This window comes from Sturnus vulgaris, unplaced genomic scaffold (genome assembly GCF_052056855.1).
Source record: "Sturnus vulgaris isolate bStuVul1 unplaced genomic scaffold, bStuVul1.hap1 Scaffold_195, whole genome shotgun sequence".
NCBI classification, from domain to species: Eukaryota; Metazoa; Chordata; class Aves; order Passeriformes; family Sturnidae; genus Sturnus; species Sturnus vulgaris.
The window spans coordinates 13,801,710-13,824,532 of record NW_028276170.1 but is presented as its reverse complement, the minus strand read 5'-3'; the positions used below and the strand labels follow the sequence as shown (position 1 = coordinate 13,824,532).

Genomic DNA, 22,823 nt, shown 5'->3' with positions numbered 1-22,823 from the left:
CTTGGCCCAGCTGGACAGCTGCCCCTCAAGGCCCTGGCGAGCAGGGGATGGCTCTGGGCAGGGTCCCTGGCCAGGAGCGGGCCCCAGAGCACGTCTGCCTTCCAAGGGCCATCTGGTCCCTGCTCTTTCTCCTCCCCACCTTGCTCTGCCTCTGCCGCTGCTCCTGGGGCTGCTCTTGGCCACGCAGCCTCAGTGGGAGCCAGCACTGGCTGCAGCCCCAGCGGGCTCCCCAGGACAAGGCCCAGCAATTAAGAGGCCAATTAAAGCACTGGGCAGCAGCAGAACCCTCAGCAGAACTATGTGGACAACCATGGATCTGCCACACCTCCATAGCAGCCTCACTGGGAATGTTTCCTATCAGCTGCCTTTAAAGAAGCTGGAGGGTGGAGATCAACAACAACAACAACGACAACAACAACAACAACAACAACAACTTACTGTTTGCTTTCCTTTCCTTCCACCACCGGAACCCGACATAGCACAGGACCATGGAAAGTGGCACAGTGAACATTGTCACTACTGTGCCGATCATGCAGGACCTGCGCACATCCTGGGGGCAGACAATTCTTGGAAGGCGCTCTGGATCCTGAGCATCTATTCCTGTTTCAGGGATAACATCTGTGGGAGCAATGGGGAGCGTGAGCCCGTGCTGTGCTCCACTGCTGAGCTGGCAGCTCGCTGCATACGGCCAGGACGTTCTCTGTTTGCCCCAGAGCTGGGGCCTGCAGGCACCTTGGCACCCCTTGGCACAGGCTGTGCCACCCAACAAAGCCCAGGAGGCCGGGAGGAGAGCCCGGGGCCAGCGCAGCTGCTTGGGCAGTCGCTGCTTCCAGGGAGCCGCGCCCAACCCATCCCTGAGCAGCCACTGCCAGCCCCGACCCTCCCTGCCCCGTGACAGCTCCCCCAGCCCAAGGGGACAGAGCCAGGCCCTGTCAGGACACACTGGAGCCCTGCTCTCCCCCTCTGCCCTTTCCCCACCATCGTCACTCCTTGCAGCCCCTCCCAGGTTTTGGGCGGTGTCTCCCACGGAGGGATCCCAGCAGGATTGCTCAGCCTGGCTGAGCCTGGCACAGCAATCACCTTCTGTGGCTCTGCCTGGCATCTCCTCCCTTTGTGTACCAGGGGCTGGCACGGAGCCATTGCTTTCTCCAGGAAGCGCTGCCTTCACCAAGGCCTTTTGGTCCACCTCTGGAGAAAGGAAGAGGCGCAGCTGGATCAGATGGAACCATTCCCCATTGGGGAGGGGGCATCTTCAGTAAGTAATATTTGTCCAGGACATGGATAAGGATCAGGAAAAGGCCCAGGCTCTTGGGGTTGCCACGGGGCCCTCCCTCCTCCGAACAGCCACCCCTCCTGATCTACCCTGAGACCAGGAAATTTCAGGGGATCTCAGCGTGTGCATGGCCTGTGTGGCACTTTGGTCTCCCTGTCAGCTGATGCCAAATGCCTTCGAGCAGAGGCTGGGGAGAAGCTGCAGCCAGGCCAGGCTGGGAAACAGCCCTGCAGGCTGTGACAGCAGCAGTGGGACAGCGAGGCTGCCATGGATCCCTTCCCGCTGTGCCGGGCACGGAGTGTCCAGATGTGCAGAGAAAGCCCCCGGCTGCTGAGTGTCAGGAGAAGGCTGAGGGAAATGCACCCACCACGGCGTCTCTGCAGATCACTCAGCATCTGGTCCAGCAGTTTGGGTGCCTCCAGGGATTTCTTGTCTCCTACGCCTTGGTTCTTCCATCTAGGAGGACCTGAAGGGAAAGTAGTTCCATTTCTTTTCAGGCTGCTGTGGCAGTGAGTGCAGAGAGTGCTCCAAGGCACTCCCCCAGCTCTGCCTTCCACTCAGGAGCAGGGGCAGAGGGAGCACATGCCTGCAGTGGCCCCACAATGGGATGGAAGGAGCCCCTTGTGGGGCAGTCAGGGGAGAAAGGACTCCCTGGAGCTGCCAGCAGCTCTGAACCCAGCCCCGGCCAGGGCCAGGGCTTGGCAGTGGCAGCGGGAGCAGCTCAGACTGCCTGGGGCCGGCAAAGGAGCCACACAAGGCACAGCCCCGGGGCACAGCCCTGGGGCCTTCCCTTCCCTCTCTGCTCTTCTCCGTGGCTGCACAGAGCACATGGAAGGAGACACTGGCATTGCACACGGGAAGAGGATTGACAGCTAAATGCTCCTTCCTCCCACTGGCAGCGATCCTGTGGGATCAGTCAGGGCTCCAGAAGGGAGCAGGGCAAGGTTTCCACAATGCCTCCACCCTGAGATTATGGAAAGGGAAACATGACAGGAATGAGCTCTTGCCACAGTGACAGAGATTATTTTGTCAGGAAAGGCACACTGAGAACTTGCCTCCACCATGCTCTAGAATCTTCATCCTGTCATTCACCAGTTTTTCAAAATAATCCATGTCCCAGTCTAGAAGGGAGCACAGATGAGAACCATTTCCATGGTGTTCTGGGATCCCCTTCTGCCTTAGGGAACTGGACACTGCAAGGGGGTCGGGTAAGGCTGTGGGAGCCAGATGTGAATGGACATGGCCAAAGCTGCAGAGGGGCCTGGGGAGCTCTGGCTGGCTCTGGTCACTCTGCACACTCTCTCCATGCCCTGTTCAACATCCCTGGAGGGGAAACTGGGCCAGCCCAGGGCCCCTGCGGGCTCTCTGCCTCCCACTGAGGAAAGCCTCCCTAAAGCCCTATGGAAAACCATCCCCAACACTCCCTGGGGAGAAGGGAGCGCTGTCCCAGGAAAGGGGAGCCAGGCCCCCAGCTCACCTGCTCCCTGTGCTCTCCACGGAGCTGCCTGGGCAGCCCTGGCAGGCAGGGCCAGTGCCAGGAGGAGCGGGAGGAAGAGGCGCAGAGCAAGGGCCATGGTGCCTTGCCCTGTGCCAGTCCCGCAGCTCTTGCTGCCCCCGCTGTCCTGACACCGCTGTCCCAATGTCAGCACCACTGCCGCCGCCGCCGCTGCTGCCGCAGCAGTTGTGCTCAAGGCCTGACTGCTCGGTGCCTGTAGTGCTGTGCAACCACGGGGCTCTGGCACCTCTGCGACCTCAGAGCCTGCTGTGACCTCATGGCCAGGGTGGAATTTTGTGGGGAGTGGGATCTATGTTCTTTGGGAGGGAGCTCATCCTGCCCAGCAGCTCTGTCCAAGGGCTGTGACACAGTCCCAGACCAGCTGATCCCATAGTCTGGGGGATGAAGGGATGGAGAGCAGCTCTGCCAAGAAGGGCTTGTGGGTGCTGCTAGATGAGAGGCTGGGCATGAGCCAGCAATGACACATCCAAAGGAGTGAATGTTGAAGGAGGTAATTCCACCCCTCTGGTCTGATGAGACCCCACCTGGAGTACTGCATCCAGCTCTGGGTCCCAACACAGGAAGGACATGGTCCCGTTGGAGCTAGTCCAGAGGAGGCACAAAATGATCTGAGGGCTGGAGCCTCTCTGCTTTGGAAACAGGCTGGGAAGCTGGGGGTGTTCATGCTGGAAGAGAGAAGGCTCCAGGGAGACCTGATTGCTGCCTTTCAGTACCTTAAGGGGGCTTGTAAAAAAGATGGGACAGAATTTTTAGTGGGGCCTGTTGTGACAAGACCGAAGGGTAATGATTTTAATCTAAAAGAAGTAGATTCAGACTAGACATGAGAAAGACATTTTTTACACTGTGGGTTTTGAAACCCTGGCACAGGTTACCCAGAGAGGTGGGCAACCATCTCTGCAGACATTCAAGCTCATGCTTTGAGCAACCTGATCTAAGTAAAGGTGTCCCTGCTCACTGCAGGGCATTGGATCAGATGGCCTTTAAATGTCCCTTCCAACTCAAGCCATTCTGTGCTCCTGTGCACCTTCAAAGCAGCGCTGGATTAATGCTGGGGTGACAATGCTGGCACCTGTATTTTGGTACTTGTAGCATTTAGCAACTGGCCAAGAGAGGATTGATGGGCTGGACAGTGAAGTCTGCAAACAACAGACAGTGTGCTCAAACAGGAACAGGAGAGGAACACGGCTTCCAGTTCAGATAAATGCCAGCATTTTGTCTGCCCATTTCTTGTTAAGAAACAAAGGAATGTCCTGAATATCCCTTTATGTGGGTGTGCTATTGGCTGTGTCAGTTCTTGTGTTATGTAAAACAGGTAAGTTGTTACAGCTTCTTGCCCCATTTATCACTGGATAAAACCCAAATATGCATTGCTTCATGTTTACTTCTTCCAAGTAAAGGCAAATTTTGTTCATTATTGAGCGGGACATATTCATCTGCTCACAAGCAAATTCCCTTTGCCATTCACACAATGTTGATTTGCTCTAATCTGACTCCAATTAAAACCTACCTCTCACTGTAATTAAGGCTGATGCATTGTCAGGCCAAGTGCTGACTAATTTGTCCTGGTGTCTGGCACTGTCGAGAGTTTTTCTGTAATTAAATGACATTTGAAGGCAGGTGTATTCTACCATACTTCTGGCATACTAGAAACGAAAAACAGCCTTTGAAACGGGATTTTATCCTTTCTTCCTCCTCCCAGGAATTTTAATCTCTGAGGTCTAAGCTCTTCAGCTGCCTCACAAACATTGTTTTAATTCAGACAGGCATCCATGCAGTGAGCAACAAATCAGGACTGTGTCAGTGAAGCTTGAAGCAATGTAGGTTTATAGCACTAAAAATAATAATACATTACACAGGTAATCCATTACACAGTCAAGTATTTCCCAAACAACTCTACCTATCCTCAGGGATGTTTCAAAAAGGATTGTAGTAAAAGCTGGGAGCGGGGAGAGAGAATGTCAACAAAATTAAAAATACAGCTTTCTGAGACCATTCTATTTCTACAAAAACAGAGTCAAAATTGTTCATATATGGAAGATTAACTAAGACGTGAATGACAGATTGTCAAAATAATTGCTTGGAGAACAAAAAAAACCTAAATAAAAATAAGTTTATGTGTGGATTTATAAGTAAACCATTATGTAAACAAAAACAAAACAAAACCCCCAAAACCTCAGATCTGCCATAACTAAAAACAGTAAGGCTGTTTCATCTGTCTCAATATTAAAAAATCACTGAAAAGGATCAGAGATCCTCAAGACCATTACTATATACAGAAGCATCCAGGTATTGGGAATAAATGAAGGAAACTGTAGTGTGCAATTCACAGAGGTCACCTGGAATTTATTGGTGGATTTGTTGCAAAATTTCTGAGTGCAGACTGCAAAAGCATAGGGGCTTATCAGACCACGTGTGGGCATTTACACAGCAGTCTGAGGGATGTTTCTGGGACCGACTGCAGGGAAGAAGAGCAACACACAATTCCTGGGACAATCTCTTTCCTGGCTGTAGACTCTTTGACAGTCTGCCCCCTTGGGCAAAGCACTTTCCAAGCTCCTTTGTTGGTTGCTGCACACAAGCCCAGCTCCCATGGCAGGGGTGAGTGGTGTGTCCCTGCTGAGCCCACAGGCTGAGCACTGCTGTTGTGGGATCCATTCTGTGGGCTGGGGGAGCTGGCACGGGGCAGGGAGGGTCGGGGCTGGCAGTGGCTGCTCAGGGATGGGTTGGGCGCGGCTCCCTGGAAGCAGCGACTGCCCAAGCAGCTGCGCTGGCCCCGGGCTCTCCTCCCGGCCTCCTGGGCTTTGTTGGGTGGCACAGCCTGTGCCAAGGGGTGCCAAGGTGCCTGCAGGCCCCAGCTCTGGGGCAAACAGAGAACGTCCTGGCCGTATGCAGCGAGCTGCCAGCTCAGCAGTGGAGCACAGCACGGGCTCACGCTCCCCATTGCTCTCACAGATGTTATCCCTGAAACAGGAATAGATGCTCAGGATCCAGAGCGCCTTCCAAGAATTGTCTGCCCCCAGGATGTGCGCTGGTCCTGCATGATCGGCACAGTAGTGACAATGTTCACTGTGCCACTTGTCCTGCTCTGCTGCTATTTTGGCATTCGGAAGCTCTATCAGATAGGACGGTAAGTTGCTGATTTTTCTCCGCAGTTTTATTAAAACTCTGCTCATTGCATTGGTAGCCTGGCTCATGGTCATGCTGCTGTGGAGCTGTGGCAAGTCCCTGTTGTCCCAATAACTCTGATAAGGGTTCTGCTGCTGCCCAGTGCTTTAATTGGCCTCTTAATTGCTGGGCCTTGTCCTGGGGAGCCCGCTGGGGCTGCAGCCAGTGCTGGCTCCCACTGAGGCTGCGTGGCCAAGAGCAGCCCCAGGAGCAGCGGCAGAGGCAGAGCAAGTACACAACAATATTTGGGAATGCATTTCAGGATGGGAATGTGGTTATTTAGCAGCTCATGTAAAGTTTCATGGTAACAATGATGTTACAGGATGAGCAAATTTTCTACAATTCAGTGTTTAAAGAAATCCAACCTGATGGAGGTTTGGCCTTGGCCTTTAGACTTTGCTCTGTGTGTGAGCCCTGTTCTCGACTGATTTTGGATTCACTTTTGGGTGAAGGCTCATCCGAGCCCTGATCCTTGGCAGCTCTGGGCTCAAAGGGACAGCTGAGGCTGCACTGCACATGACTGGGGTGCAGGGCTCCATTATCAAAAGGCTTTGAGAAGTTTAAATTACTGTATTTTTACTACATGGTTTTGTTTATGAAATTAATCCACTTTTTTTAAACCTAGCTTTAAAAAATTTCTTTTCTATTGCTTTTACCAGTTATTTGATCTAGCGAATTATGGCATAATTATCCCATGGCTGAATTAGAAGACTGTAAGTACTAGAAAATGAACTAATTTTTACACTCTTCTGTCTTTCACAGACTTATGTTGGTTTGATGTGACCAACAGAAGAGGTTTTTGCTTGCTTTGAATTCAAACAAGGAGCAAAGCTGGAACCTGTTGAAATGAGTCTCTTCACTTCACAGCTAAAGCAAACTGCCAGGGTTCTTTTTTTTCAGCTTTGGGTGGGGATATAAAAATATACCAGCAGCATATACTATAAATAAATATATACTAAATACATAGCAACAAATAGTCCAGTAAAGGAACTGATCTAAATGAGGGGTTTGGTGTGTTTGCTCACCAAGCCCTGAGTTCCTCAGAGCTGCAGCTCCCTGCTCTCTGTGCAGACAGAGGCTGGCTATGGGTGACAGTGCTGTGTCTGGCCTGGTGCACACCAGCTCCACACAGGAGCTAAGGGATTATCCTTGCACACTCCATCCTGGAAGAACCGAGTTCATTGATGAATCTGACACAATTTATGGCATGGCAGCAAAAAAAAAAAAAAAAAGGCAAAAAAAAGGTTAGAATTGATTCCATTCCAAACACTTTACATTTTGCTGTGTGTAATGCAGATAGGAACTACAAGTTTCCTATTCATGCACAATTTGCTGTCTGAGAGCCGACAGTCCTCAAAGTCACAGAGCCTTGCAGAGCTGTGTGTGAGATGACTTTAAAAACAAAAACAACCTTTATGTGCAACACCTGTCTTCAAAACTTGACAATCCAAATCACAAGCTGATTCCTACTGGTAACTGGAAAAAAACCCAACCAAATAACAAAACCAAAACTGTGACCCAACAAAACAGGCAAACAAAACAACCACCAAGAAAAAATCAAAACCCATATAAAAATCCCCAAAAATCCAGAAAAAAAATAAAAATCAGATAATTAGAAAGTACAGATAATTAGAAAGGACAGTTAATCAGTGGCTATGGCACGAAACTAGCCAGGGGATCTGAGATACAGTTCTCACCCTTCTGAATACAAAATGAACAGAAAATAAATAATGATGATTGTGAAATGGGACTCTGCATGTTTAGCTTTAATATATCAATTGTGTGTAAGTTCTGTTTGCCTTGTTAAGTCACATCATCTGGCAAGGAAGTTTTTCTGTTCAAAGAACACTGCAGTGGAAGAGGAGGCCAACTTGGAAAATATTAAAAGCAAGAGCTAAAAATAAAGTACTTGTTTTTAATATGTTGTTTGGTTGGTTGCTGTTTGTTCATGGGGTTTTTGTCGGCCTTTGAAAGCGACCTCTTGGATGTTAATGCATGCAACAAGTCCTTTTTAAAGGGCAAAACACCTGCCAATTTTGTGATGCAAGACAGAAACAGCTGGAAGGGCTTGAAAATGTGTTCCAGGAGCTCGTGATATGAAAGAGTCTGATTAACACAATTTACTGTCATGAAGTGCAAGATGTAAGTTATCCAGTAAAATACTCAGAGTGTACTCTAACTTTGGGGTCTGTGACTCGCACTGGTGCTGCTTGGGAACTGTTCCTCCTCCCCTCCTCCCTCATCTCCTCTTGGAGGCTCACAATTACAGCAGAGACATGAGCCTGCATCGAGCCTTGATTATACTCCCAAAATTTCTAAGCTTGTTGCTTGTTAGCAACAGAACCCACTGTCTCTGTTATTATCAGCATTAATTGTTGCAATGAATGTGGTGTATTGAGATGGCCCCGGGTCTGCCAGATTCCACAACATCTGCCCTGTGCACCTGACCTTGTCAGGGTCATTGTCATGCTGTCCATCCCTCCCAAAGAGCACCTCCAGCACTGCCACTTCCCTCAGCTGTTGGATCCCTTCCTCAAGGGTCTTCCAGCACATTCTATGGTGGTGCTCCTGCATTCTCTCTCTGTGGACAAACCTCTCTCTCACACTCATTGAAAGCCACTCCCAGAGGGAAAGGGGCCCTGGCTCCCTTACAAATACCTGATCCACACCTGAGTTCTGGGTCAAGGGTCCCAAATTCCTTGCCTCAGGACCATCCAGTTGCACACCTGGACCCATAAGGTCCCAGACCCAAGGTAACCAGGTGGTAAAAGCCTCAGGGCCTCGTCACTCAATGTCTTTTTGCAGAGTATGGAGACTTTTGTACGACAGGGACTTGGTGATGATCTCAACCTCTGGCTCCCCTGCTGGTTTTGAGGGCCCTCCTTTCTTATCCTTATTATCTAGGTGCCTTGTTTTCATCTTAGACTTCTTTGTTTCCACAGGGGTGACTGCTGCTGTCTGTGAGTGCCCTTGCAGTTCAGCTGGAACCTGAACAGATGTAATGTCTGTGGGTTCCACTGCTGCACCATCAGACTCTCCCTCTTTAAGGCAGGGGGAGGGTTTCTCACCAGCTGTGGAAAGATACTCCTTCTGCATCTGGCTCATCTCACACATCTCCTTCACTAAAACACCCACCCAATCCGGGTGTTTCATTTCTGAAGTGGGCTGTGGGGCAGGGTCAGGCTCTGCAGCAGCATCCCAATTTCCTGGGGTAGGTATCAGGGTTGTTATCCAAATCAATCTCCCCTTATCTCTGAATGCTAAATAGAACAGGTTTAACAGACACATCAGCAACACCAGCCACTGTGAATAGCATTAGAATTTAGAGAAGATTTGAAGCCTTTGAAGCCTTTGAAAACGGGACCTAAACGGTGGACTGGATGAAGGGAAGTGAGAAAATTTCCCCTTCTATCACTTCCTCACAGTAAATACCATTATTGAAGTAACCCCAAAAACACACAGTTAGAGTGCAATAGCTCTGAATCCACGTTGCCATCTTCCAGAGGAAGTTAAAAACCCATGAATTCCTCACCTTATCAACCCACAAAATGAACTGGATAATAGTCACAGTAGCCTTAGTGATAGGACCCATGTTCAAATAAGGGCCTGCAAATGGGAGAGATGTAGCAGTGACCACGTGCAGCCCAAGCCAGGGTAAGCTGGACAACATGGTGCCACCTAAAACACAAAATCAGGTCACTCAAGAACTGTTATTGCTTTTCCAGCCTTTCCACTCAATGCCCACAGGTGGCACCGTTGGGTGCCAAAATCACGCCTGGTTTGAATAAAAGACAGGTGTGTGCTAGGGAAAGCAGGGCCTTCCCTTGAAATGGAGAAAACAAATCCCTCCCTCTGAATTAGTATAATTTTGAAATGAAGGGGCTCTCAGGTCAAGATATGGGGATAGGAATGACAGTTCTTTACTAGTATATCTAAGAAGGCAAACAGAACAACAACTCTGGAATTAACAAGAAGCAGAACAGGAACCCAGTTCCAGTCCTTCTGGGCCTCAGGCACTTTTCCCCTGTGCTGCAGTCACCGTCACCGCTGGCAGTGAGCGCTGGCAGATTCCCGGTGGACGGGGCAGATGTGACGATCCCGGCACCTGCAGGGGCTGGGGGTGATGGCAGCTGTGTCCCAGATGGGAAGGGATGGAGGAGAGGCAGGATGCTGGGAAAACAGCAAGCTGAAGCAGGAGGGCGTCCAAGCAGGGCTGCGGGGTCCAAAACAGAGAGGCAGCTCCCGGCGTTGGGATGGTGGGGGGGTAGCAATGACCTTTCTGCTCCGAGAGCCAAAAGCGAGCGAGAGCCAGCAACTGCCCCCACCCTCCTTTACCTGCTTCCAATCTCACCGTGTTCCCCCTTTCCCTCCCCCCGCCCTCCGAGAGAAACTCCCAAAAAAACCAGGGAACCTCTCTCCCTGGTGCTGGGACCTAACCATCAGTGCTTCTTAGCATGTCAATGGGAAAAAAATTCCACAGGCAGAAAGGAAAGGAAAAAAGAACCCCCAACAGACGCTTATCCAATTCTTCACTGATTTGAGGTTTATGAGCTGTTGCAGACACTGGGGTGATGGTGCAATGTTTTAATGTTTGGTAATCACCTAATTTCACAAGTGTAATTAATTATATCTGTTATCGGAAATGTTTTGGTTTGTTGTATCAGAATTATTCCCAATTACTGTAAGTTTTGCTTTTACTACATGTATTGTTTTGTTTTGAACTTCCCTTCATGTTCACGGCAAGAGTCATGCATGCTGTTTTTAAAACAAGGAAGGGGGAATTCGCTCCTAAATATTTATATATTTATAAATTTTTTTTGCAATATTTACACCAAAAAAAGGTAAAATATTTTTATGTAAGGCTCTTCAATTGAAGGTACAATGACAAAGTCTAATTAATTCATTAACTTAAGGAGAAGGTATGCATGTGTTTTTGTCATCAACAAGTTCAAAGCAGTCACCTGTTCATTCAGCCAAACATCAGTTGCCTCCAAGAAAATGAAGCCCAGTGAGAAGAAAAAGAACCTAATCACCATGCAGCCTTCGTGGCCAGAGCAAAATCAGAAGTAGGAGTGCCAAGACATGGCTGTGTCTGGAAATTTACAGGCAAATTGCCAACAAAAGCCCTGTGTCATCATCATGGAATAGTGTTCCTACTAACCTTCTTCAGTTATTCCCTGTTCCAGGATCCAAGAGCACATTCAGTGATGTCAAAGATCAACATTTCCAGCTAATGGACTATTTGGACTTTAAAACAATGGTCATTTATTCCCATTTCCCTAGGACACACTGGACATTATTCTTTTATTTATCATGCTGTGAAACCCTGTGTCAATGACATGATAGAATTTGCTAAGTTTTGTTGATTGTAATCTGTCTTTTATGTATCTTATCCCATATCTAACAGATAACCAGTGATAACCTTAATGAGATAACACCCTCACAAGAGAGAGCTATTTTATCATCAGAACATATGAGCCTTTTTTGAATTAAAAAAAAGGATGAGATGGTGCAGTCAGGTAGATAAATTATAAAAGAAAGGCCTCATAAAATCAGGTCTTACTCTCTGCTAATTAATAGCTAGCCTCTCACTTGTATGTGCAGCTAAGTTACTTGCTTGTTCCCAGGTGAAAACAATCTTAAGCATGAAAACAATTAACACAACAAGCTATTCTGGTAAGAGAACCATTTGCACTTGCAAGAAATAAGAAATCTGTCCTGCTGGGGACAAGGACGTTCATTCCCTTCCAGGAGCCCAATGCCCGGCTGGGGCTCCAGGGCAGGGGGTCCTTGAGCAGCTGCCCCAGAACCTCCGCCAGGGTCTCCCAGCGCAGCCGGAGCCGCTCGGCCTGGGGTCCCCAAAGGCCTCAGCGAGCCCCAAGTCCCTGCCAGGAACCCTCAACTCCCTCCAAGCCAGCATCCCCCACAGCCCCTGCAAGTTCCCCCCATGGCACGGGCCGTGGCCGTGTCCCCACATGTCACTGGCCATGTCCCACCATGTCCTCACCCATGGCTGTGTCCCCACCATGTTTCCATCCCTGTCACTGTCCCCCACATCTCCATCCATGCCTGTGTCCCCCCATGTCCCCACAAATGGCCACATCCCCCTCCATGTCCATGTGTCCCCATGTCACTCTCCATGTCTGTGTCCCCACCATGTCATTGTCCCCCCATGTCCCCACCCATGTCTCAGTTCAGTGTCTTTATTTTCAAGCCAGTGTTGGATGTTTTAAAGGGATGAAGAGAAATGAAAAGCAAATCAAGGCCAAAAGAAAATTATTTCTGTGTCCATGCTGGCTGAGGATCCATGTGCTTGGGTGGGAGGGAAGAACCTTTTCTGGAGGTGTTTCCACTGCACTGTCTCCAAAATCTTGGTCTTTGCCCCAGTTCATCATGATTTGACTGCAGAAGACACGCTTTAGTAATAAAAAATCAAAATTGCAAGATCATTTAGGTTGGAAAGGACCACCAAGACCATTCAGTATTCCTGAATGCCACAAGAAGATAGGATTGAACAAAGAAGATTTCCTAGGGTTGAAAGTCAACAAGTTCACTCTCCCCAAGAAATTCCCAATCTCAGTTTGGATCCTGATGGACGTTCCTGCCCCTGTGTTCCTCCAGGTACCCACAGGAAGACAGGATGACGCAGAGTCCCCTCAGCCAGGTGTCTTCCCAACACGGATCACCAGGACCAAAGATCACCAGGGCTCTGCCCAACGGGGGTCACTGGGGATCATCCAACACCGATCCTCCCATGGGAGATGGAGCTGGAGCAGAGCACGAAGCTCTTCCCACACTCGGGGCACTCACAGGGCTTCCCTTAGTGGAGCCTCCGTTGGTGTTTGGTTAAGGTTGAGCTCTGTGAGAAGCTCTTCCCACACTCAGGACACTCGTAGGGCCTCTCCCCAGTGTGGATGCGCCGGTGCCTGATGAGGGTGGAGTTGCGGTTGAATCCCTTCCCGCAGTCGGGGCAGCGGAAGGGCCTCTCCTCTGTGTGAATCTGCTCATGTCTGAGGAGATTGGAGCTGGTCTGAAACCTCTTCCCACACTTGGGACACTCGTAGGGCCTCTCCCCAGTGTGGATGCGCTGGTGGCCTCTCAGGTTGGTGCTGCACTGAAAGGTCTTCCCACATTCCAAGCAGGTGTAGGGCCGTTCCCCTGTGTGGATCACCTGGTGCTGCATCAGATGAGAAATAGTGCTGAAGCTCTTCCCACATTTCCCACACTCATAGGGCCGTTCTCCAGTGTGCATCATCTGGTGCCGGATCAGCCTGGAGCTCCACCTGAAACCCTTCCCACATTCCAAGCACTCGTGAGGCTTCTCCCCTCCAGGAGGCTTCTCCACCAGCTCTGAGCTCTGCCTGGATCTCCGGCCGCCTTCCCGGCTCAGGGAGGGTCTTTCCTCCTCGCAGCTCCCTGGGCTGGGTTTGCAGCCCCTCCTCCTGTGGGATCTCTGGGGCTTTTCCTCCTCCTCCTCCATCTACCCATGGCATGGGAATGACAAATCCTGGTTTCAGGGGAAAAAAAAAAAGAGCACCTTGAGCTGGGAGTTCCTCCTTCCAAAGTTCATCTCACGAAGTCATTTAGCATCTTGTGTCTATAAGAACCTCCAAAACACAACGATTCAGCAAAAAAATTATGCAAACATCAAGACATAGATCAAACACTCCCCAAAAAGTAAGTTTCAGCCCAAATCCCCTCCAAAATATAAAGATTCAGCCCCTGCAAAAAAACAAAGCACCAACATTTAGCCCTATAAAGCTCACAAACAGCAACATTCAACCCTGTGAAAATCATGGATCATACTCTTCGGTCACTTGCTGCATGTGGGGGGAGCAACGCTCCTGGGGCTGGGGCAGAGGCTACAGATACAGGGAGGGGTGGAACATTGTGCTGCTTCTCATTTCTGACCCTCCTGCGGTGTCCCTACTCTTCCTCACACTCCCGCCCATTATTCTTCTTTCTCCTGCACAATCCCACCTGCTCCTCCCACGTGCAGCGTTTGACCATTTTGTTCTCCAACCCTGCTTCTCCTTTCCTTCTCCTGCTGCCCCCAGGCCCAGCACCCACTGCCGGCTCCCTCTTCCCCCCAAACCCACAGCATCCCAGCGCAGGGGCAGCGATGGAGCTGGGGCAGCTCGGGCTGGGGCAGCGCTGGGCTCTCGGCCGCTCCCGCCCGCACTCGCTCCCCACTGCAGCCGCTGCCGCCACCACAGCGCGGGGGGGCCCGGCCTTGGCGCTCCCCCCCTCCCACCTCCCCAAATTCCCCTGCCGGGGGGCGCTGGGGCCAGGAGACAGACGAGTGACAGATCAGGGGGGCTGGGAAGAGTCGGCAGCCAGAGAGCACTGAAAATCTCAGCAGTGACTACAGTGGGATCTTCGGGGACTAAACATGGCAGGGTACCCATGGAGGGTAGAAAGGGAAAACCAGGAAGGGCTCCTGGCCAAAGGGATGATGATCCCAAAATATCTCTGAAGGGTCCCTTCGGAACACGTTGAGGGAGTTTGCACATTCTCCCAGAGGTAATCAAGGACATGGACACCCAGGGAGGCATTAAGGAAAGTCGAGAAGGGATGGAAGGTGTCGGTGTGCTGGGAAGGGATTGGGTGAAGGGGAGTGTGCAGGAATATGGTTCAGGAAAGAGGCAGCAGGAAAAATCTATGTGGGGAAGAAAAAGGATGAAGGGAAAGAGGAGGAAGAAAAAAATACTAAGGATGGGGATGTTTTCCAGCAGGCTCTCATCCTCAAGAGTTTCCAGCTGATGCAGATCCTTTGTATCCCCGGTTGCCAGGACAGGCACACAAGGAGGTCAGGATTGCAGGGGGTTTCTCTGTGCTGGGCAGCGGCAGGAGCGGGCGCAGAGGGGCGGCACCGGGAGCACGGGCTGGGGGCCTGTGGGGAGCTGCGGGGCCGGGCCGGGGCTGTGGGGCAGCCGGGGCTCAGCGCCGGGCGCTGCCTGAGCCCAGCACCCCCCGGCAATTGCAGGCCCGGCAGTGGCCCCCGGCCCCCAGGAGGCTGCGGGACGCCCCGGCCGCTGCCCGGCCCCGTGGAGCTGCCGGCCCTGCCCGCCGGGGGGGCCGCGTTTGGACACTGCGGCAGGACAGGCACCGGCTCTGGGATACGGGCTGGCCACGGCAGCCCCAGCACAAGGAGCAGCAGGACAAAGGAACAGCTGGGAAATGGGCATTGGACGTGCAAGGATCCAGATTAGCTTTTAAGCATTTTCCTTGGGTCACTGCAGAAAGGAATGATTTAGCAGAAAGCTCAGCAGCTGTCAGAGGATGAGCACCCCCAGGCACTGAGGGGGCTGCAGGAGGGGCAGAAGAAGCCCCTGGAGCACTTGGTCACAAAGGCACAGCAGGGGAATGCAAGAAGGGAGGAGGAAAAGGCCAAGGGGAAGACAAAGGCCATGCCAGAGTTTCTACAGCCCCTGAGGGATGAACCCCAGGGCCCAAGGGGGCCCCAGCACCCAGGGGCTCTCACATCCTTACACCATCTTCAACCAGGTGCCCTCCTCACACTGACACCATTCAGTCCTTGATGGCAAAGATGCTTTCTGGGGATGCCCACTTACACAGGATGGTAAACAGGATTTTGCCTTTGAGTGGGAACAAGAGGTAGAAGGGAAAATGGGAAAGACATGGACGGTCCTTCTGCAGGGATGCACAGAAGCACCAGCCTTATTGGGGCAAGCCTTGCAGAAAATATCACAAGAATTTACCCCACCCTCAGGGATTGGGTTAATGCAGGATGGGGATGACTTGCTGCAATCAGGAGGACAAGAAGTGGCAGAAGAAGACTCTGTGAAATGGCTGAACGTTCAGGCGAAAAAGCATCTTTGAGTATTTGAAAAACAAAAAGAGGAAATGGTGGAGAAAAGAGTTAAATATTCAGGAGGTAATTTGACTGAAGGTTTGTGGTGTATTGATCTAGAGAGGATCTGGGGAATCTCAGAAGCAATCCAGGACTGAAAAGGAGGTGCAAGAATTCTGAGGATTAATAGGATATTGCAGGACCTGGATTGGGGATTCCCTGTTCTAGCCAGAATATTGTATGACTTTTTAAAGCCCAATAGCTTCAGTGTTGTACTATGGACAAGAGAAAAGAAAGAAAAGCTGAGAAAGTGAAAAATAACAAAACAACTGGTGCCCTAACTAAGGCTCTTCAAGTCTCAGAAAAGAAATTTGAATTGTATGTGTGTTTTAAGAACATAGTATATTACATTATTGGCTTTTTCAAATAATTAAATGAATGCTCTATGTTGGAGAACTTTGCTGTATGAATATAGTTTTAGTTCTGCGATTAACAGAACTTATAAGTAGTAGTGATAAATATATTTTTTGGACTATAACATTTTGATGTAAAAAGCTTTTGTTCATGTAACTAACTCAGAGAATCGTAAAAAAGATAATCAGAAAATTATTCAGATTCTTGGATTATGGGACACCAGAATTCCAGGGAAGGAAAAATAATGATTTACAGGTTGGAGGGGAATGATTCTGAATAATGCATGAAGGTCTATGAATATGCAACATGTTGCTGCATTTAGGAAGTGTTTTCTGAGTCAGTGTGTGCCCTTGGCTGAAGGCCAAGCATCCGGCCATTCTAACCTTTGGCCAGAGCCAGGGCAGATATTCAATTATCTCCCTTGGAATTGATCTTTGCAATTCCTTACCCTGGGAATTCTCCACCTAGTGCGGGCTGGAGATAAGGGATGTATATTTCAAGCAGTCTGTGGCCAGATTCCTGTCTCTTGTGAAATCTCTGCCACAGGAAGCTGGGCTGGCACAGAGCCTGCCTTGGCACTTTGCTGTTCACAGCATCCACCCAGGACTCTGCCTCTCAATTACACTCACACACTGGGCTGTCCGGGATTCCATTGTTGGAAAGTATACCAAATTTAAAATTTTTTACATTTCATTTTACTAGTCAGGCTCGGTTTGCCTTTCTCTCAGGAAAGAAATTTTAAAAGGTTTTTTTAAGGGATGTGGCACCACTCAACAGAGATGAGTTTAACATCTCAACAGACTGGGAATAGCCCAAAAGATACCAACAAAGAGAACGACATTCAACAAAACATCAAGGAAACATCAGCAAACATCAAGGAACACCCACCCCAGACACTGCCCCGGCATAGATGGAGACACCTGGTCTGGAAAAGACTGAGAAGGAAATCCAGGAATGCTGATCTAATTAACATCAGAAGAGGAGAAATCCATTTGCAATAGGAAACCAAACACTAAGAACTACACAACTTTGAAGCAATGAACACTAAACCAATGAATTTCATTGGGTTCGGACAGTAAAAAGGTTAGGAAAAATCTAGTAAAATTCACATCTCATGGAATGATTTTCTCTGCACACCCGGGCTATGTGTGGATGAAATTATTTCTGTTGCTCATCCTGACCAGAATCAAGTAATGCCTTAACTCTCTAACACTAAAGATATTGTTGGGGAGATTTTTATTGTCCCTGCAGTTTCAGTGACAAGATTACACCATGAGAAAAAATTTTCACATTAATCCTACTTTTAGATTGTCAGTTAGGTTTGGGCCAGGGGTGTGACAAGCAATTTTACTCCTAGGAGAAGAGGCAGAAAAGACTTGATGGCATTGGAATATTTTTCTATATATTTGTGGTGGCTCTTAATGATGGGAGAATATCGGAATGGATCTTTAGAAGCTCACCTTTAAGTTGCATTTTGCAAACCTAGAAGAGTATTAATGGTGAGGCGTTAACGCATAAACTGTTAATAAAAAAGCGTTAAAAAAATAATAAAGAAAAATAAAGCAGGTTGTGAGGGTGGACGTGTGAATCACCTAATAGCTGCTCTGGAAGAAAATCCTAGTTCCTGGCAGCCAGGAGAGGAGTTTTAGAAATGCAAATTAACATTGCTCTGGAGAAGTGTGGACAATGCCCAAGGGCCTTCTTGCCAGGGGGAGGAATTTCCCTGAGTCCATCTGCCCCTCACCCCCAGCTTTGCCTGCTTGCACAGATGGAATTTGCACAACTAAAGACAGAGCCCATAGTGAGGATATCTGACTGCAACAGAAACTGGTTAAGCTGCAAAGGGAAATAGCAAACGGAGAATATTGGGAAAACTTCATGAAAAAAAAGTGTGGGGGGAAATCATCCCTCTCCCCAAAGCAATGAGGTGTTTTTGCTAGTCCAGAGAAATCACTTGGGAATCCAAACATTTGATGATTTAATCAGAGAAAAGTGGTCAATTCGTGCAGCCCTGGCTGGAAAGAGCACCCAAAAAAGGGAAAAATATGAACGGCCACCAGAACAAATGCTACAACACCATGGAAAAACCCCTGGGAACCCTAACGAATTCATATCAGAAGACAGAAAACCCATCCATAATTTGAGTGGCATAATTAGGTTAAAAAGTGTCCTTGAAATAATAACCAAGCAGACAGCTCCAGCTCCTGACCTTCCTGCTCACCAAGCCGCTGAAATGAGGAACGAGACATTTCACCATGGGATGGAATCAGATTATCTACTTACAGAAAAAGGAGTTTGTGGAAAATTACGTGAGTCAAACTGCTGTTCGCAAATAGATGATAACTGAAAAGTGGTGAAACAGATAACAAAGGAAATAATAAAACAGCTCGTATTCCGGAGAAAGCATGGGAATGGGACACGTTTTCGTGGTTCCCTGGCAGACCATGGCTTAAACGAATGCTGCTCCTCTTCTGACGTGCTGCAGCAACTCTCATCTTTTTACCATGCACGACACCTTGCACCAAAGAGGATGCGGGAAAAGAGATTGAGTCAATGGAAATTAAAGGTTTGTAAAGGAAATTCTTCAGAAAATGAGAAAAGGAAGGATTGAAAGCAGTAAGATTAATATCGTAGTAGGGGTGCATATTAACGAGGATATGCAGTAGGCGGATCGGGAAGTCTGAACCTTCCAAGTACCTCAGCCAGTGGGGAAAGGGACAGGGAGACGCAGCCGGGAAAATGAGGATAAAAAGGAGGCTGCGTTTTAGAGACCGCATGGCAAATGCCGCATGGCGTCTCTGTTCATCAATAAAGTCACTTTTACAGGACTCCTCTGTCTCCTTTGGGCACACAAACCTCTGCCCACGGGAATTTTCCCGCACAGCCCCGGGCACAGGGCAGACACCTCTGTGCCACCCACAGCAACCGGGACGAGCCAGCGCTGCTCCGGCACCGGCTCCTGCCGAGGCCCCAGCGGGAAGGAGACCGCGGGCAGCCGCTCCCGCAGCGCCCTCAGCCCAGCGCCAACACGGGCCGGCACCGGCACAACCAACCCGCCAGAGCCCCCTGCCGCCCCCTCGGCCCGCAGCGAGCCCCGAGCCCCCGCACAACCGAGCGCGGCTCCCACCTGCGCTGGGGCCGCCTCCGAGCTCCGCCGCCGCCTGTGGCTGAGGAATTCGATGGGATGTGTTGCCTTAACCTTTCTGACCACTCCCAGCCCATCTATGCCAGCATTCAAGCCCTGAAAGAAGGTGTGAATAAACTTCGGGTAGATAATGGGTACGACTGGCTGAACTGGCTCTTAGGGCACTGGGGACTCACTGGCTGGGTTAGGAATTTAGTTAAAATAGGTTTGTATGTATTAGGCATCATATTATGCATTGTAGTAGTTATTCCTTGTATTTTACAGTGTGTTAAGAATTTAATAGACAAATCGCTGAAGAGTGTATTTTTAGTTAAAAGAAACGGGGGAGATGTGGATATGGGTAATGCAAATGAGACTGATAGTACTGCAGATTTAATCAGCAAATGCAGCCTGACAACGAGGATGCCTGGCAAGAGCAAACAGAGACCTGACTGCAAGAGGACTGGATCAAGTCTGGGTTATGGGAAATAAGATTTTACTAAGTCCAAATGTAAAGTTTGTCTATGTGAGAGTTTGTCTATGTAAGGTTTGTCTATGTGATTGCAGGAAAATATTACCAGCCTTCCTGTAAATGGTATATAAGCACATGTAGTGCTCAGTAAAAATTGGATTTTGATTACCATTCAGTGTCCCCGTCTCTCTCTCATCGTCGATAGTTCAAGTACTCCCAGTGGGGTCCTGGAAAGAGAATGGTGGCACATCTACTGCCTGCTACCCCCCTCTAGGCAATATTCAACTGTTTCGTTCACAGACTCATCTTCCAGCACTCTTAGTGGGCTCAGCAGAGCCACTTCCCACTGGTGGGGGCAAAGAGCACCCTCTGTGCCTTTGTGGTGGGAGCAGACAGTGTTGTCTCAAAGGAAAGGTCAGAGAGAGACCAAGCTGGACCTCTGCCTCCTGCCCCTCACCCCACAGGGGAAGAAAGGCGCAAAACTGAGCACCTTTTTATTTTTTTCGGTCCTGTCATTTCCAGGAGCTTGACTAGCTCGAAGGAGAGGATTCATAGGATTTCCTGAGGATCACTGCCAGTGCACAGCACACATGGCATCCCTCACCCCTTACATCATCATGGCATGGAGGGGTAGGAACCAACAACAGCCCTACCCCACTGCTCCAGAAGCCAAAACCCCCATGCAAGCATTTAGTTATGGCCTTCTTAGAGAACCACATTCCCACCCAAATCTTCCCCTCTGCAGCAGCTCATTCCCACAGGAACTGGCAGAGCAGATGGGCTTTGGACATTGGCTGGCTTCCATTGCACTCCTTGCCCTGGAGCTGGCACGGCAGGAGAAGGGCTCTGGTGAACCTTCTCCTCCTCCCATGTAGGCTCTAACCCAGCTGCCAGAACTTCAAGTTCTCAGAGCACTTCTGGGCTCTGAGCAGCGGCCACGGGAGGAGGAGATGCAACTCCAAAGGCAGCAGTTCCCAGGCCCAGCTCCTGCCATCCCAGTGGGGCTGCTCGGTGGTTCAGGAGAGGAAGGGAAGGGCAAGTGCAGGTGGCAGTAGCTCATTTCCGACTGAAAGAGAGAAAGGTAATTTATTCACTTTGAAATCACTGCATTCAAGCTCTGATCTTAACCTGAAAGAGAAGTAGCACCTGCTCGTGCTTAATTTGGGTGAAGAACAAATGTTACATTTGATGTGGTAAGCAGTTCAATTATCAGAGGGAAAGTGTACGGCAAAATTAGTGTTCACAGAGAGAGAGAAAAGTCAGGAGGTAGCAAAAGAGAGGAGGACAAGAAAGCACACCCCAAGCCAGTGTTTTTCCCAAATCCAGGGTTTTCTGTTTGTAGGGAATGGGGTGCAGAGTAGCTTTCCCTTGAGATTCAGGACTGAGAGGCCAGAGCTAGAAAGGTTGTTCAGTGAGAAATCCCCTCTCCCAGATCTCTACAAGAGCTGTTCTTTAGCTTTTACATGGATGTTTAAAACCTGACATATCCTTTCCTCATGTGACTCATCCCTCCACCAGTAAACATAGTTGGACTTAATTACTCTCTTAGTCTGTTCTATTACACAACTCTGTATCATCTTAAGTTCTTTGGTGTTGGAGTCATATTTCCACCGGGCTAGTTTTCTTCCCAGGGAGCTATTTAAGGGTCTATCTGTTGACATATTTCCAATTATTTTTCCCCTAGTGAATTCCTTCCTTGCTCTTAGTTCCATTCTTCCCGCCAATCACCGGTTCTCACAACAAAAGCTGCCTTCCTGACGGACAATTACAGGTCCTTGAAAGCAAAACTGGACTACCAGGAATGTTTCTACAGATCAAGATCTGATTTCTTAGGAACATTAGTGTTAAATAAATGAGGATTTTCTCAAGAACTGTCTGAATGTTCCCACTGTTCTGGATTTGACTGGGCTTCCTTTCTTCCCAGAAAGTGGCACAGGGATGGGATTGGATGCAGGATGGGAATGCTGTGTATGACAGGGAGAGAATTTGGTTGTGGCTAAGCAAGGCTTGCCCTCCTCAAGGACTCTGCAGGGTCCTAGAAGCCACTCAATATCCCATGCTCTGCCATCGAGGAGGTGACAAAGAGCCTGGAGGGAGCCTGTCAAGGACAGCCAAAGGGACTGGACAGAGGGATATTCTCGGTGCTGGGAACACCTGGATGTGGGACCAGCCAGCTCCTGCTGCCTTTTGGTGGTGCCTGAGCAGGGCTGTGACGATGCCAGGGACATCCTGCAGTGACATCTCCCCTGTCCGTCTGGGCGTGCGCTCGGTCCCAAAGCTCACCCTGATCCTGATCTCAATCTCACTCCATGTTGAGACACACTCACTCTCCTGGATTTAATCACATCCCAGTGCCAGACTCATGCAGCCCCAGAGCCAATCTCAAGGCCAGGCCTAAGGCAAATGGCACATTTAGCCTTAACCCCAATTCCAGCTCTCATATAAACCCAAGCCCTAACCACAAAGCCCAGGCCCAATTCCAGCTCCTTGCCAAATGCTCAGCCCTAAACCAAATGCCACGTTTAGCCCTATGCCCAAAGCCAGCCCCAACTGCAACTCTAAGCCCAACACCAATGGCAGTCTCATGCCCTAAGTGCAGCTTTGAGTGCCAGCCCACACTCCAATGCCAGCTTTAGCTTGAACTCCCAAACTAAGCCCCAATTCCTGCCCTAAGGCCAACACCGTTCTTAGTCCTAAGCCCAATGGCAGCCCCAGTCACACTCCCTAGCCCAAGCCTGGCTCTAATCTCAAGGTCACTGTGATAAATATATTACACTGCTGGCTTTAGCAATTGTTAGAGTGAATACTACGTGTTTTCTTAGATTGACTTTTGTTAAAGAAGTTTTGCTAAAGTTTAAGGATATTTTAATGTGAATGTCATGTTGTTGTATCAACGTTAGTGAAGAGTTGTTGTAATGTTAACATTTAACCAATGAAGAATTTCAAACCTGTTGAATGTGTTGAAAAGTAACAAATGATCAGGACTGGGACAACTGCAAATGCTTGAAAAAGGTGGGAGAGGGGTGGAACTCTGTTAAAATGTTT

At 49.4% G+C, this 22,823-nt stretch overlaps 1 pseudogene; it reads right to left on the bottom strand.

Annotated features, from left to right (window-relative positions):
• Nucleotides 1-22,823, bottom strand: part of LOC148218112 (uncharacterized) — a 135,543-nt pseudogene that overhangs the window by 56,489 nt on the left and 56,231 nt on the right.